Source organism: Pelodiscus sinensis, chromosome 9, assembly GCF_049634645.1.
Source record: "Pelodiscus sinensis isolate JC-2024 chromosome 9, ASM4963464v1, whole genome shotgun sequence".
Lineage (NCBI taxonomy): Eukaryota > Metazoa > Chordata > Testudines > Trionychidae > Pelodiscus > Pelodiscus sinensis.
Window position 1 is genome coordinate 27,945,505 of NC_134719.1, and position 14,019 is coordinate 27,959,523.

The following is a 14,019-nucleotide window of genomic DNA, read 5'->3' on the forward strand; positions in this document are numbered from 1 at the left end:
TGGAGGTTGGGTCCATGGAGTGGTATTAGCCAGGGGGTAGGAGTGGTGTCCCTGCCCAAGGTTTGTGGAAGGCTGGAGAGGGATGGCACGAGACAAATGGCTTGGTCACTGTCTTCGGTCCATTCCCTCCAGGGTCCCTAGGGTTGGCCGGTGTCGGCAGACAGGCTACTGGGCTAGATGGACCTTTGGTCTGACCCAGGACAGCCATTGTAAGCTCAGGGATCAGGGTTGGGGGTCTCAGTGGACCCCCTTGATTCTCTTGCACACCTGCTCCTGGGTGGCCAGGCTGGCAGCTATCTTGCCCAAACCGGCCACTTTCCTGTGCCTAGTGTGGAGATCGTGGACGAGGTCCACGATGTCCGCACTAGCCCAGGAAGGTGCCCGCCTCTTGCGGTCCTGGGCAAGCTCCCGGGAGCCGCCAGCCTGGTCCCGGGAAGAGGGGGAGAGCTGGGGGGCATCGGGTGGGTGGCTCGATCCGTGCCAGGTGCAGGGTCTGCTGGCTGTGTGCTGGCAGGCTTGCACCTGGCACGGGCACCGTAGCCAGCCCGTGCCCCTTTAAGGGGTCCGGGGCCGGAAGGGGGGCAGTAGAGTTTCCCTGGTGTTGGCCAGAGTGGCCACCAGGGAAACCTGGGGAGGGCTAGCCTCCCACTAGTTCGAATTAAGGGGCTACACACCCCTTAATTCAAACTAGCTAGTTCGAACTAGTCTTAATCCTCATGGAATGAGGATTACCTAGTTCTAACTAAGTGCTTCGTTAGTTCGAATTAAATTCGAACTAACGGAGCGCTAGTGTAGCGCCTATGAAAGTTAGTTCGAACTAACGTCCGTTAGTTCGAACTAACTTTGTAGTGTAGACATACTCTGATTTACTGAGATTCCTTCCACTCCAACACTTCTGATTTTATATGCATGCCCACCATCATCCACTCTAGTTTGAGGACCCAATAGCTGTGAATCCATCCACTATGTCCTGCTCATTGCCAAGAGCCACAGTCCAGCATGCTAGGAATCAATTAATGGTCGTGTGCCCACTCTCACAATTAATGTCCCTCCTCACAGTGGATTTTTCAATTCCAAACATGTTCCCAAGTGACTGGTAGCAACCTGGAATTGCAAGTTTCCACAGTGAGCTTACCCCCACCTTCTTCCATTGCCAATGCAACTCTCATTTGGATTTTCCTGGGCTAGAGGAAGCTCTGCACATAGGTCTAGGGATATGGCCTTGCAGTCTCCGAAGTCGTGCAGCCACTGCTCATCACCCCGCAGGGGCACAATGCATTGTGGTCCCACTAGACAGTGCACATTTCTTGAGCCACGAAGCAGTGCTGCCTCAACTGGAGCTCCTCTGTGACTACCACCGACGACTTTGATTTTGTTCTTGCTTTGTCACAGAGCTATTTGTCCTCCAAGCAGAGCCGTCCAGCCATAGGGTGCTTTGGGACAGCTGCTGCAGGCTTCGTGCTCTTGGAACCTGGGCCATTACAGGGGATCTGGTGTGGTGGCAGCAGGGGTCACCCTCCTCCATGTTTACCACTGTGGCAGGAGCTGAAGCAGCCCGGCAGCCTGCTCCACTCTGCTGTCCTCTCCCAGCCCACGGTGCTTGGCTTCTCAGCAGTGGTGGGAAGCTTCTCACTGCTGTGGGAAAGCAGGGTGCAGTGGGCTGGAGCGGTCTGGGAGGGCAGCAGGGAACAGGCTGCCATGTCACTCCAGCTCCTGCCGCCTGCATGGTAACCCCTATTACTGTCATGCCAGATGCCCATAAGCACATTGCTCGGGGGAGGGGGCAAGGGGCTGGGAGTGGAGCAAGGGCAGGTCTTGGGGAAGGTGTGGGAAGGCGTTGCTCTGGACCCTGTGCCCCCCTCGGGACAGCCCTGCCTCCAAGAAATAGCCATGTTCTCCACTGAAGATGATTATGCATCTTGTGCTTGTAATATTCATGACAACGGTGCAGAGCTATGCAGGCTCTATTGTGTGTTAGGGTGCGTCTACACAGCAGGGCTTAATTCGAAATAAGCTATGCAAATTGAACTACGTCAATTGTGTAGCTTCTTTTGAAATAGTTTCTTTCGAAATAGGGAGCATCTACACAGCACTTATTTCGAAATAGAGCCTTCTTTCTCCGACTTCCTCCTTGAACAATGAGGGTTACAGGAGTGGTTGTAAGAAGTCCTCCAGCTTGATAGTATTTTGACACTATTTTGAAATAACTGCCTGTTGTAGACGTGGACTAAGTTATTTCAGAATAACGTTGTGGTATAGACATACCCTAAGAGACAGTGGACAGAGAAGAGAAGGGTATGGGTTTGTGGACATTTGAAAAGAGGCATGAAAATCACAGGACACATGATATCATGAGATGGAGGCAGCTGCAAACTGGGGAGCTGACGTCTGCTCCCAGTCACCCCACATGACTCATCACAGCCCCTACACACATCACTCAAATTGACCCAAATGATACAGTGCTGGCAAGCTGTACCATTGTGCCCTGTGTAAAATGCACTAACTGTGACAATTTTATGCTGATGTGTCTGGCACCAACGTAAGTTTGTGTGGTCATAGCCAGAGGTGCAGAATGAGAGATGACAGTGGCAGAGACTCCAGAACCACTGGCAGCAGAAAGAATCCTTGAAGGGGGGGGGGGGCAGTGTACACAAGCCTGCTTGAATTATTTGTCTCATCATCAGCCTCACTTTACTGTGACCAAATTAAAGCACCTGGAAGTCCTGGCCGCGGTGAAGTCAATGGCAGAACTTCTAGACATATCTTTCCAGCCCACTGCAGTCTGCTCATTCTTTTTAAGGCATAAATATCTAAGAATAAGACTGATAACAGTAAAGATTTCCATTCCCCAAAATACTTAGTGAAGAGAAAGAACGCTTGTGTTTATGATCACAATTTGTAACCTTGTTCCTCACTCCCCACTAAGCATTGTTCCTAGTGGTCGGTGTACATGCTTTCCCCCTGCTAGATCAATATCTCTCTATGGGTATGTCTACACTACCCTCCTAGTTCGAACTAGCGGGGTAATGTAGGCATACCGCACTTGCAAATGAAGCCCGGGATTTGAATTTCCCGGGCTTCATTTGCATAAGCGGGGAGCCGCCATTTTTAAATCCCCGCTGGTTCGAACCCCGTGTAGCGCGGCTACACGGGGCTCGAACTAGGTAGTTCGGACTAGGATTCCTAGTGGAACGAGGTGTACCGGTAGTTCGGAATAGGAATCATAGTCCGAACTACCTAGTTCGAGCCCCGTGTAGCCGTGCTACACGGGGTTCGAACCAGCGGGGATTTAAAAATGGCGGCTCCCCGCTTATGCAAATGAAACCCGGGAAATTCAAATCCCGGGCTTCATTTGCAAGTGCGGTATGCCTACATTACCCTCCTAGTTCGAACTAGCGGGGTAGTGTAGACATACCCTAAGAGTATTTACTCACTATAAAGGCTCTGTTCACTCCTCAATTTGAGATCTGTCTTAACTTCTTTGTCTGTTTCCACAGGTTCTTCCTCTTTTATTTCTTGAGTATGGCTTGTCCCATACTCTGACTGTGCTGTTATTTATCGAGCACCTACATACTTTGAGATGTCACCAGCTTTTCCTTTTCTCCCCTCTTATGGAAAGGTAGAATCATGAGTAGCATGGATTTTGACATGGAGCATAAGAAATCTCTTTGTGACTCTAGTGCAATTAATACGAATGAGAATTAAAAAAAGACAGCACTATAGCTCGCTTTTGAACTTGACATAAAATGGGAACTTTGACAGTTCTCTTACATAATGAAATGCATTAATTAATTCACTTTTGCAGATTTCTAGTGGTAGTTACCCTTTTCATCCCTAGCAACTATTCAGATTGCAGTAATTATGAGGAGTGCATGGTGCACAATGTGTGATTGGAAGTGTATAATATGCTCAAAGTGTAAAATGCTATGACAATAAGACCAGAAGAATAAATGTATTGTTCAATTATCAATGGATGCTGCTTGCAAAAGCACCAGTACATAGGTTGCATGTTAAATAATTTATCATCTATTAAGTCATATTTTTTGGGGGGCGAGAGGGGAGAGTAGGGAATGGAAACATTTTAAATCACAAATATAGTGTTGTTCATCAGATTATTCCAGTCATAATAGCGTATTTTTAGTGGCAGGCATGATAATGAAAACTCTATGTACATTTTTCCTAATACTCAAATACTGTGTGACAAATAGACATGATCTGATTTTTCCACTTAAGATGTTAAAAAAATCAGTTGCAATGTTATGCATCTTTACTGGATGTCAGAATGATTTACTAGGCATTCTTCAGCATGTTGTCATTTCCCACTTGTAGCCAGACACAAACCCCATCTTGTTTTTCCATGAACCCCATCTTGTTCCCCCTCCCCCCCCCAAGAGCAAGAGAAAGGCAGTCAGCCTTTGATGCCCTGGGAACGCAGGTGTGGTGCCTGTCCCTGACTCTACCATAAACAGAAACAAGACAGTAAATGGGCTAGCTGACGACTGGGAGGCCTCCCGTTGCCGTGATGGCTAGTATCAGTAATTGACATGCCTGCACTGTCTCAGGAGAGGAATCTTCGCCCATCACATACCAGAGGTGCCCATTGTCTGCATCTTCCCAGGTGTGAATTATGCTTTGCACCCTTCGTGGGAAACTTGGCATTCAAAGCCATTTTTCCTAATTGGCCACTTGAGACCAGGAAGAAGCCCATGTGACCCAAGGGGTATAAAGAGGGTTGAGTTGCCCACCCCATTTGAGCTCCAATCACCTACACCTGCTGGCAGGTATTGATTGTCTCCCGAGGTCCGTGGGACGCCCAACCTCGCCCTACTTCTTCCCGAGGGATTGAGAGAAAGACGCTGGCCGTGCCAAGTCTGGAACGCAGGGGTGAGAATTGTACCTGCAATGTGTTTTCTTTATGTGTACACTCTAAGGGCAGGGCCGGATTAAGACCTTTAGAGGCCCTAAGCACTGAAAAGATTGTGGTACCCCCCCATATGTAATTCAAAATAAAAATACTATACTGTAAAATAAAATTTCATTTTTCAAAATGACACAAAACTTAAATGTTTGCTGAAATTAAAATAGCTTCTTTCTAGATTTTCCGATTGCAAAATGCTGGGTAAGTTCATCGAAGCTGACTCGACGAGGCATGTCTGCTTCCATACACAATAGGGAAAGTGAATCAAGTCTGTCCTGACACATTGTTCTCTGAGGGTTTTTTATTCTTTTCAGCTGAGAAAAAGAGCATTCTGCGGAGTTCTGATTTTTTCCCATGATGACTATTTTGATGCTTTTTTTTTTGAAATATCAAATATCAAGTTTTTTAAAAACAAAATCTCTTTTTTTTTTTTTTGGTGCCCCTGCTTTGCTGATGCCCTAAGCACGTGCTTATTCTGCTTATTGGGTAATCCAGCCCTGTCTAAGGGTATGTCTACACTACCCCCCTAGTTCGAACTAGGGGGGTAATGTATGCATACCGAACTTGCTAATGAAGCCCGGGATTTGAATTTCCCGGGCTTCATTAGCATAAAGCCGGCACCGCCATTTTTAAAAGCCGGCTAGTGCGAACCCCGTGCCGCGCGGCTTCACGCGGCACGGGCTAGATAGTTCGGATTAGGCTTCCTAATCCGAACTATCTGTACACCTCGTTCCAGCCTAATCCGAACTATCTAGTCCGTGCCGTGTGTAGCCGCGCAGCACGGGGTTCGCACTAGCCGGCTTTTAAAAATGGCGGTGCCGGCTTTATGCTAATGAAGCCCGGGAAATTCAAATCCCGGGCTTCATTAGCAAGTTCGGTATGCATACATTATCCCCCTAGTTCGAACTAGGGGGGTAGTGTAGACATACCCTAATTGTGTCTCTGTTGTAAGTTTAGTTACTTTATTATAGTTTTCTCAAGTCAAAACTGCTTCATTTCTATTGTAAACTGCCTTTGGTAAGGTGATTTAGCAATAAACTTTGGGAATAAGTGGGGTGCCCTCATTCACTTATAATATATATATATATACACTGAACCAAGTTTCTTTATTTCTTTTCTCTTTCTTTCTCCTATAAATAAGCCAGTGCGTGTCAAGCTTCTGACTTGAACCCGTGCTGCTGTACCCAAACTGAACACAAACAAAAGAACTTCAGCCGGTCAAAAGGGACAGGTATAGGAAGAGCTTGGTCATTTTGGATCGTGTCACTTCCAGGGGACAGATCCATTGGGGCACCTCTCAGCTTCCCCAGGCTGCCCGCTGCGAAGGGATTTCTGTATCCTAGCTGCTAAAATCTGAGGTGTTATAAATTCTCCCTATAAACTCGTTGGGGCGCCCGTCAACCTCCTCCAGGTTGCCCGCTGCAAGGGACCCCGGTCTCAGCAGTTGAAGTCTCGGGTGTATAGCGCACACACACACCGGGGCGTCTGAGAGCCTGTTGGTTGCCCTCTGCGACAGGACCCCGGTCCTAGCAGTAAAGTCAGAGACGTTAAACTATTTTTCGGGGCGCCCTCCAGCCTCCTAGGCTGCTCACTGCAACGAGACTTTGCGTCTCAGCAGTTGAAGACTTGGGTGTAACGCACACACTGCCCTGACCATTTCGGCTGACACCACTCCAATCTCATCATCACATCACTTTTCACCATTTCTTGGTGCAAAACCTACAAGGCGATATGAAAAATTGAAGACTAAAAAGAAAATGAGTAAACAAGCCAAAAAGTGAAAACAACATTGACTCTCTGGTACCTCAGAGGTTTTCTCATTTACATCATATGGGATCTCAGTTGTGCTCATCTAACTGATTAAGGAGCCTTCTAGCCCTCCAAGGCCTTTTGGCCCTAAACACATTTCGTTGCCATAGCTGTTCTCCTTTCATGAAATCTTTGGTTGGTCCTTATTCAGAAGTTGTATAACTTACAGGGCAACCTCTTTCCCTCGCACATAGAGAAAAAAGTAAAGTTCACCTGTTAGATGTTTGGTTTTTTTTAATGCTAGTAAGGTTGGGAATTTTCAGGAATGCTCTGATTCTGCTTTCAACCACTTCAACATGAGTTTCATTTAACAGGCACAAAGCTGGCCTAAGGCTGAGCATGTTTGAAAATCCCAGCCAAAATGGTTGAGAAGTCACATTGAATGCCATTCCCCAGTCTGCTTCTAACACCCAACTTACTAAATCTGTTGACTTCAAAGTCTTGCACTACTCTGAGCCTCTACTAGTCCTGCCATATTGCTACATCGTGCACAGATGCCAACATTCCATTGTGCCAAGGTGTTTTTGACCCCTTGCTCTGCTCCAGACCGTGTCCCCATTCCTCCTCTTCCCTCAGGCCACACCTCTTCCTCACTTCTTCCCACCCAGTTTCACTTCCTCCCCTGAGCATACAACATCCTTGCTCCTCTCCCACCTCCCCCAGCCTCCTGAATGCTGCAAAACTGCTGATTACAGTAGTCAGGATGTACAGGGAGGGAGAGGGAATATTGATCCATGGGGACACCAGAGAGTACTAAGCACATACCAATATTTCCTTGTTGAGCACCCATAATGTTGGTTCCTATGGACATTATGTGAAATATATTAGACTCTTATGTTGACTTTAGCACTCCTAAAAACTGTAAATAAATCAGATTTTACTTTCCTTTTTCAAGGAAACTTAGTTTAAATGAATAGAATAGGTAGCAAAAACAATGATGATGATAGTGCTCTCAGACTACGGCTACACTACACGCTTTGCTGGAAGAGGCAATGCAAATGAAGCATGGATTAGCATTTTCTCACACTGCATTTGCATAATCTCTTCTGGTTTGTTTTTGCGCAAGAGGTTTTTTGTTTTTGCACAAGCAGTGTGGATGTTTCCTTTTTGCACAAGATCCTTATACCACTCCCCAGGAGTAAGTAAGTTCTTTGAGCAGGGACTCCTTCCTATGCTTTTACATAGCATCTTGTGCAATGGAGCCTCAGATTCTGGTTACACTGGTTGACTGCCAATGCAAATATAATATAATATAAAAATAGATTTGCATCCAGTTTCTTCAACTTAAGCAGCAAAGTTAACTAGAGTTCATTCTGAAGCAATTTTGTTAACAAGATAATTGGTTTTCTGCAAAGGGTGCCATGAGTTTGCTATGAGGATTGCATAAAAACAAGCAGCTATGTTGCATGGATTCAGGATTCATTACATGAACCAGTGTCAGGCAGAAATCCACAAGGCCTAAGTGACAAGACACATCTACGGGCTTTAGACTGATAATTTTGCAGAGTAAATACTCCAATGGACTTCAATGGGACATCCGATATAATAAAGAGCAAATCCATGTAAGAATGTTAATCCTGGTCCACGCTATGAAATTAGGTTGAAGTTAGCTGCAGTATGTTGATCTTGTAATGAATGTGTCTACACCACCAAACCCCTTCCACCGACCTTAAGGACTTTTAAAGTCAAGTTTGGTACTTCATCTTGTTGAGAGCGGTAGTGCTAATTTCAATGTTCCAGGGTCGAATTTGGGGTAGTGCATACGCAATGCTGTTCAATTTAGTGTTCTTGGATGTGACCTCTCTGGCCAACATCTTCAATTCTGCCGCTCTCCCAGGTACACAGGAAAACTCTCAGGAATGCCTAGAGTTGCAAACAAGCTTCAGCATGGAGCATACAAGCGATACCAGATCTGACTGCTGCATGAAGAGAAGAAACTGTGAGGCAGCACTCTGAAACAGCAGCAAAAATACTGATAGCTATGCCAAAAATCACACAGGGCTTGGTGGAAAAAGGATACAGCAGGGACACCCAGCAGTGCTGCATGAAAATAAAGGAGCTCAAGTGAGTGTACCAGAAGACAAAGGCACAAACAGTTGCTACGGGTCAGAGCCTCGACATGCCACGTCTCTGAATGCCTGATGGGATTATAGGAGAGGACCCAATCACTGTCCCAAAACTGTCCATGGATACCTCCCCACTGATTCTTCCAGCAGCCACAGGCAACAACAAGGAAGATGACGAGGAGACTGCTCAGCTGGCAAGCAGAGAATCTGATCTCACTGACAGCCAGGACTTTTTGAAACTGGAGCCAATTCCCTCCCAGGACCTAGTGTCGCTGGACCTGGATGATGGGAAGGGTATCCCTGGTGAGTACACATTTGAAATCACGCTACAGTGGTTAAATGTAATTGGGTTTAATCTTTGATTCGTCCTGAGTAATTGGGAGATAGTGGCAGCCAGTCTGTCCACACCGCAGAAGCTCCCTAGAAAAGTTTGGTAATATGTGTGGAACTGGAACAGGAATCTTCCCTGCACATCTTATTGAGGTATTCTGCAATCCTTCTCACAAGGTCTCTGCGGAGCCTGACTTAGTCTGTCCTCCATAGTAGGACACCTTGCCACACCAAGCAGGCAGTAAATGATCTGGCATTATTGCCCCAGAAAGTACAGCTGGTCCCCGAGTTGCGAACAGTCAAGTTATGACTGTTCGCATTTACGACCAAAGCTCCCATGGAGCAGCTGTAAAGGTGGTCCCCGAGTTATGAACGCGACCTGTGCTTATGAACAGCGCAGTCGCTATGTAACTCAATGGGGTCCAAGTTACAAACAGATCGAGTTACAGCCATGTGTTTGGTCCGTAACTCGTTCATACCTCTGGGAGAGGCTATAAAGCAGCATAAACTCCAGGTTTCCGGACACATTCATACAGCAATAGCTCTCAATCCTACTCTGTGATTTGGAGAAGACTGATATTACACATGGTAACATGCATGAACTGGGGGAAGTTCTGGAATAGATATCACTAAGGCAATCCACCTTTCTTTGCTCATTCCCCCTCCCCCTCATATTATGAATCCAGGTTTTCAGTTCTGTTTGTGATGGATCATTCCAGAGACCAGTCATGCTGTGAGTGTACATGTGAGGGGATGATGACCATGTGCTGACTATGAGCCTTTACACCCTCCATTTTGCTGCACCCCACCATCCTGGTCAATGTGGCAAAGAAGGGCAATCTGCAAGCATGCTGTGTGTGGGGGCCCTTGCAAATGCAGACTCCCTGCCTTTGCAAACGGACACATATGAACTATGAGGGCTGTAGGTTGCAAGCACCTTTTCCCACATGTTTTCAAAGTGTAAGCAAAAGGCCCCTCCTAAAGAGTTGCTTACCATGACTGCATGCAAAATGAGTTCTGCTGTCCAGTGTTTTGCCATGTGTTTTACCTTACTGGTACATGCTCAGTTTAAAATGCTTTGGACATAACATGTTTTTGTGCTGTAGAGTGCTTCATTCATTGTAAGAGAGTTAATATTAAAAAATCCCAAGAAGGCTATCTTCTCTGAAAAGTGTACCTTTATATTCCCCCTCCCCCCAGCGCTGCTGGAACAATTATTCTGCTACCAGCCCTGCTCCTCCAGCATTTAGGCGTTTACAGATTAAAAGGTGAAAGAAAAGTACATAGGACAAAATGTTTAATGAGCTCATGCACTCTGCCTGCACTGAGAAGGCACAATTGAATGCCAGGAGGCAAACACAATTTGAGGTCATCTGCACTGAACAAGAGGACAGGAAAACATGCAGGGAACAGGACTGTAAGATGCAGGATGAGATGTTGAGGTGCATGGGGGAGCAAACAGAGCTACAGGGAAAGCAGCTAAAGAGAAGAGCCCCTCTGCATCCGTTGATAAACCGCCTGTTCTCACTATGTTCCATATCCTCCTCTCCTCAGGCTGTGTGTGTGGGGGGGAGGGGGGGAGTGGAAGGTTGGAAGCCTTTCACTCAGCACCCAGGGATGTAACACAGGGTGATTGTAGTAAGTCACACATCCTTGTGGCCTCCTTGCCCCAGTATCATATCCTACCTACGTCTGTAACTACTTTACTATTCAGTTAATTCATAAATAAAATTACACAGATTTGAGGACAAAAGGGCCTTTATTCATCCTTTATTCATTGTAACACCTTCATTTGGGTGTGTGGGGGTTGTTTACAGGGCAGTACCTATACAACGGGGGCAGAGTGGTAATGAGTAACACACAACTGTCACATCATTGTCTGGTCATTCATGAAACTGGTTTTCAAAGCCTCTTTCATGCACATTGCACCTCAATACGCTCTTCTTTTTGCCCTGATGTCTGGCTGCTTAAAAATTGGCCACCAGGCAATCTGCCTCAACCTCAAGCTCCCCAAAAAACTTTCTCCCCTTGATTTCAGTTATTGTGCAACAATGGAAATATTGTTTTCATGGAGGTCTAACCTAGTCAGTAAACTGTGCCACCATCCTTTCAGATGGCAAAGGCGTAATTCTACCACCATTCTGCACTTGCCTGGCCTGAACTGCTCCTTAATGCTGTCCAGGCTGCCTGTGTACAGCTTCATGAGTCATGAGAGCTAGGGGTCAGCTGGGTCTCCAAAGATAACTATTGGCATTTCAATGTTCCCAATGGAAATGTTCTGGTCTGGGAAGAACATTTCATCTTGGAGATTTCTGAAGAGAACAGAATTTCTTCAGATGCATGTGTCATGCACCTTTTCCAGTGACATTGGTGAAACAACCCTGGTGACCCACCAGTGTCTGCAACACCATTCACCAGTGTCTCTTGTGGTTCATGTACTCTTTGGCAAGGTGATCTGGTACCTATATAGGTATATGCATTCTAGCTATCACCCCAGCTCAGATAGGGAACCCCATTGCAGCAAAGCCATCCACTATGTCCTGCATATTCCCAGAGTCAATATCCTTCCCAGCAGAAGGGTAATGATTGCCTTGTCTATTTGGATCACAACAGCCCTCCCCGCTACTGTAGATTTATCCAATCAATGCTACCAGTCAATTGGGAATCAAATCTTACATTGCAAGCTTCCATGAGACTACTGCCACTTGCTTCTCAGCTGGTATTGCTGTGCTTCAGGGAAGGAGAAAGCAGTTTGCAAAGCTCTATGAAAGAGGCCTTACGCATGCTAAAGTTTTACAGCCACTGTGGATCATCCGATAGCTGCATAACTACACAGTCCCACCAGCCTACGCTTGTTTCCTGGGACCAAAATCGGCATTCCACTGTGTCAACATGCCCAATGACTGTCAGCATATGTCAATTGCACATTTCAATAGGGTTCCTGCACATCTGTGTATGTGGCTTCCTCATATTCTCTCTCATGCACATAAACCTTAGGATTGAGACCAGTGTTTCTCAAAGTGATCCACAAAACCATTCTGAGAAAACTGCTAACTGGCTACTCCGGTCTGTTTATTTACCAGCTATGAAGCCACGGAGCCTTGCAGTTCCCATTCTGGTTTGCCTCTTGCAGCCAAGGGGAGCTGTGGGAAGCGACCGCTTGGCCCACGCTGCTTCCCACAGCTCCCCTTGGCTACAAACGGCAAACTGGAGCCAATAGGAGCTGCGAGGCTCTGTGGCTACGGAACCAGTGAATAAACACACTGGGGTAGCTAGTTATCAGGTTTCTCAGCGTAGTTTCATGGACCACTTTGAGAATCACTGCTCTAGAAAAAAGACAGGATAAAGCAGAAGATGTTTGCAGTGCTTAGCACAGAGTGCAGCTGAGTGGGGTTCGTGCTTGCTTTGCTATGGCATCTGCATGAATAATCAGGGGGAAAAGGATACAGAATGATATTTGCTGTTGCTTTCAAGCAGGGATGGAGGGAGAAGTTAAATGCATCATGGAGGGTTGATAACATGTACCCAGAACCATCCGCAACAATGTTTTTGTCCCATCAGGCATTGGATTACTAACCCAGTATTCAAATGGGTGGCAGGCAGTGTTCCCTCTAAGGGTACGTCTAGACTGCATCCCTCTGTCGGCAGAGGGATGCAGATTAGGCTGGTTGAAATTGCAAATGAGGCAGGGATTTAAATATCATGTGCCTAATTTGCATAAAAATTGCCACCTTTTTGCCAACTCAGCACTTTCTCTGTTGAGAAAGAAAGTCTTTTTTGACAGATCCCTTATGCCTCCTGCAAAGAGGTTTACAGGATCTGTCAAAAAAGGCTTTCTTTCTTGACAGATCCCCATCTAGACTGCTGCATTTTGTCAACAAAATGCTGTCAGCAAAACGCGGCAGCCATTTTTATGCAAATTAGGCATGGGATATTTAAAATTCTACCTCATTTGCAATGTCGACCTGCCTAAGCTGCATCCCGCTGCCAACAGAGGGATGCAGTCTAGACATACCCTAAGATTTTCCATCCATAAGCGGAGTGAGTTTTGTCTGTTCACCAGCATTGAGGCCATGTGTGCTTGTTTGGATGTGTGCCACTGTGGCACCCAAGTTATAAACTGCTCCCTTTTCCCCTCTGCTGCCATGTCTCCCATCCTCCCCTCACCCTGTCTGCTCCCTGGTGCCTGCTACTGCCCTGCCCCCACCTCTCACCCTTATCTGCTGTCCTGGGTCCTCCCCATCTTACTCCCCTCAGCCTGCCTGGGACTTGCCTCTCTCCTCATCCTCTCTGACCCCTGCACTTGCTCTTCCCCTCCCCCCCATGCTCACCCCTCCTCTAGTCCCATCTCCTCTCCTAACACCTCCCTCTACCCATCTGCTCACCTGCCCTGCCTCTCCCCTCTCCTCTGTCCTCCGGTGCCTGTCCCTTCCTTCCCCTCCCTGTGTCTGCCCTTATGCTTCACTCCCACAATCCCCCTGGCACCTGCACCTCTGCTTACCCACCGCACCCTTCTGGTGTCTCCCCTTCCCTCACTGCCCCTGCCCTCCCTTATCCTCTTTCTCTCTGGTGCCCACCCACTCACCACCCTCTGCCCCAGGTCTCATCATGCCTCTCTGCACCCTCATACATGACTTGATCCAACTCCCTTCTTCCTCATGTCCACCCCTCCTTTCAATGACTCTTCTCCCAGCACCTATTTCTCCCTTCCTCTTGCCCCCATTTCCCCTTTCCTCTCCCAGCATCACTCTGTCCCCTCCCTTCTCCCACCACCATTGACTCCTTCCCATCCTCCTGCCCTTTCTCCTCATTTTCTCCTCTTGGCCCCCTGGCATTTATCTCTCCACCACCTTGCCTCTTGGTGCCTTCCCCTTTCTTTTCCTGACTCCCCCCCTC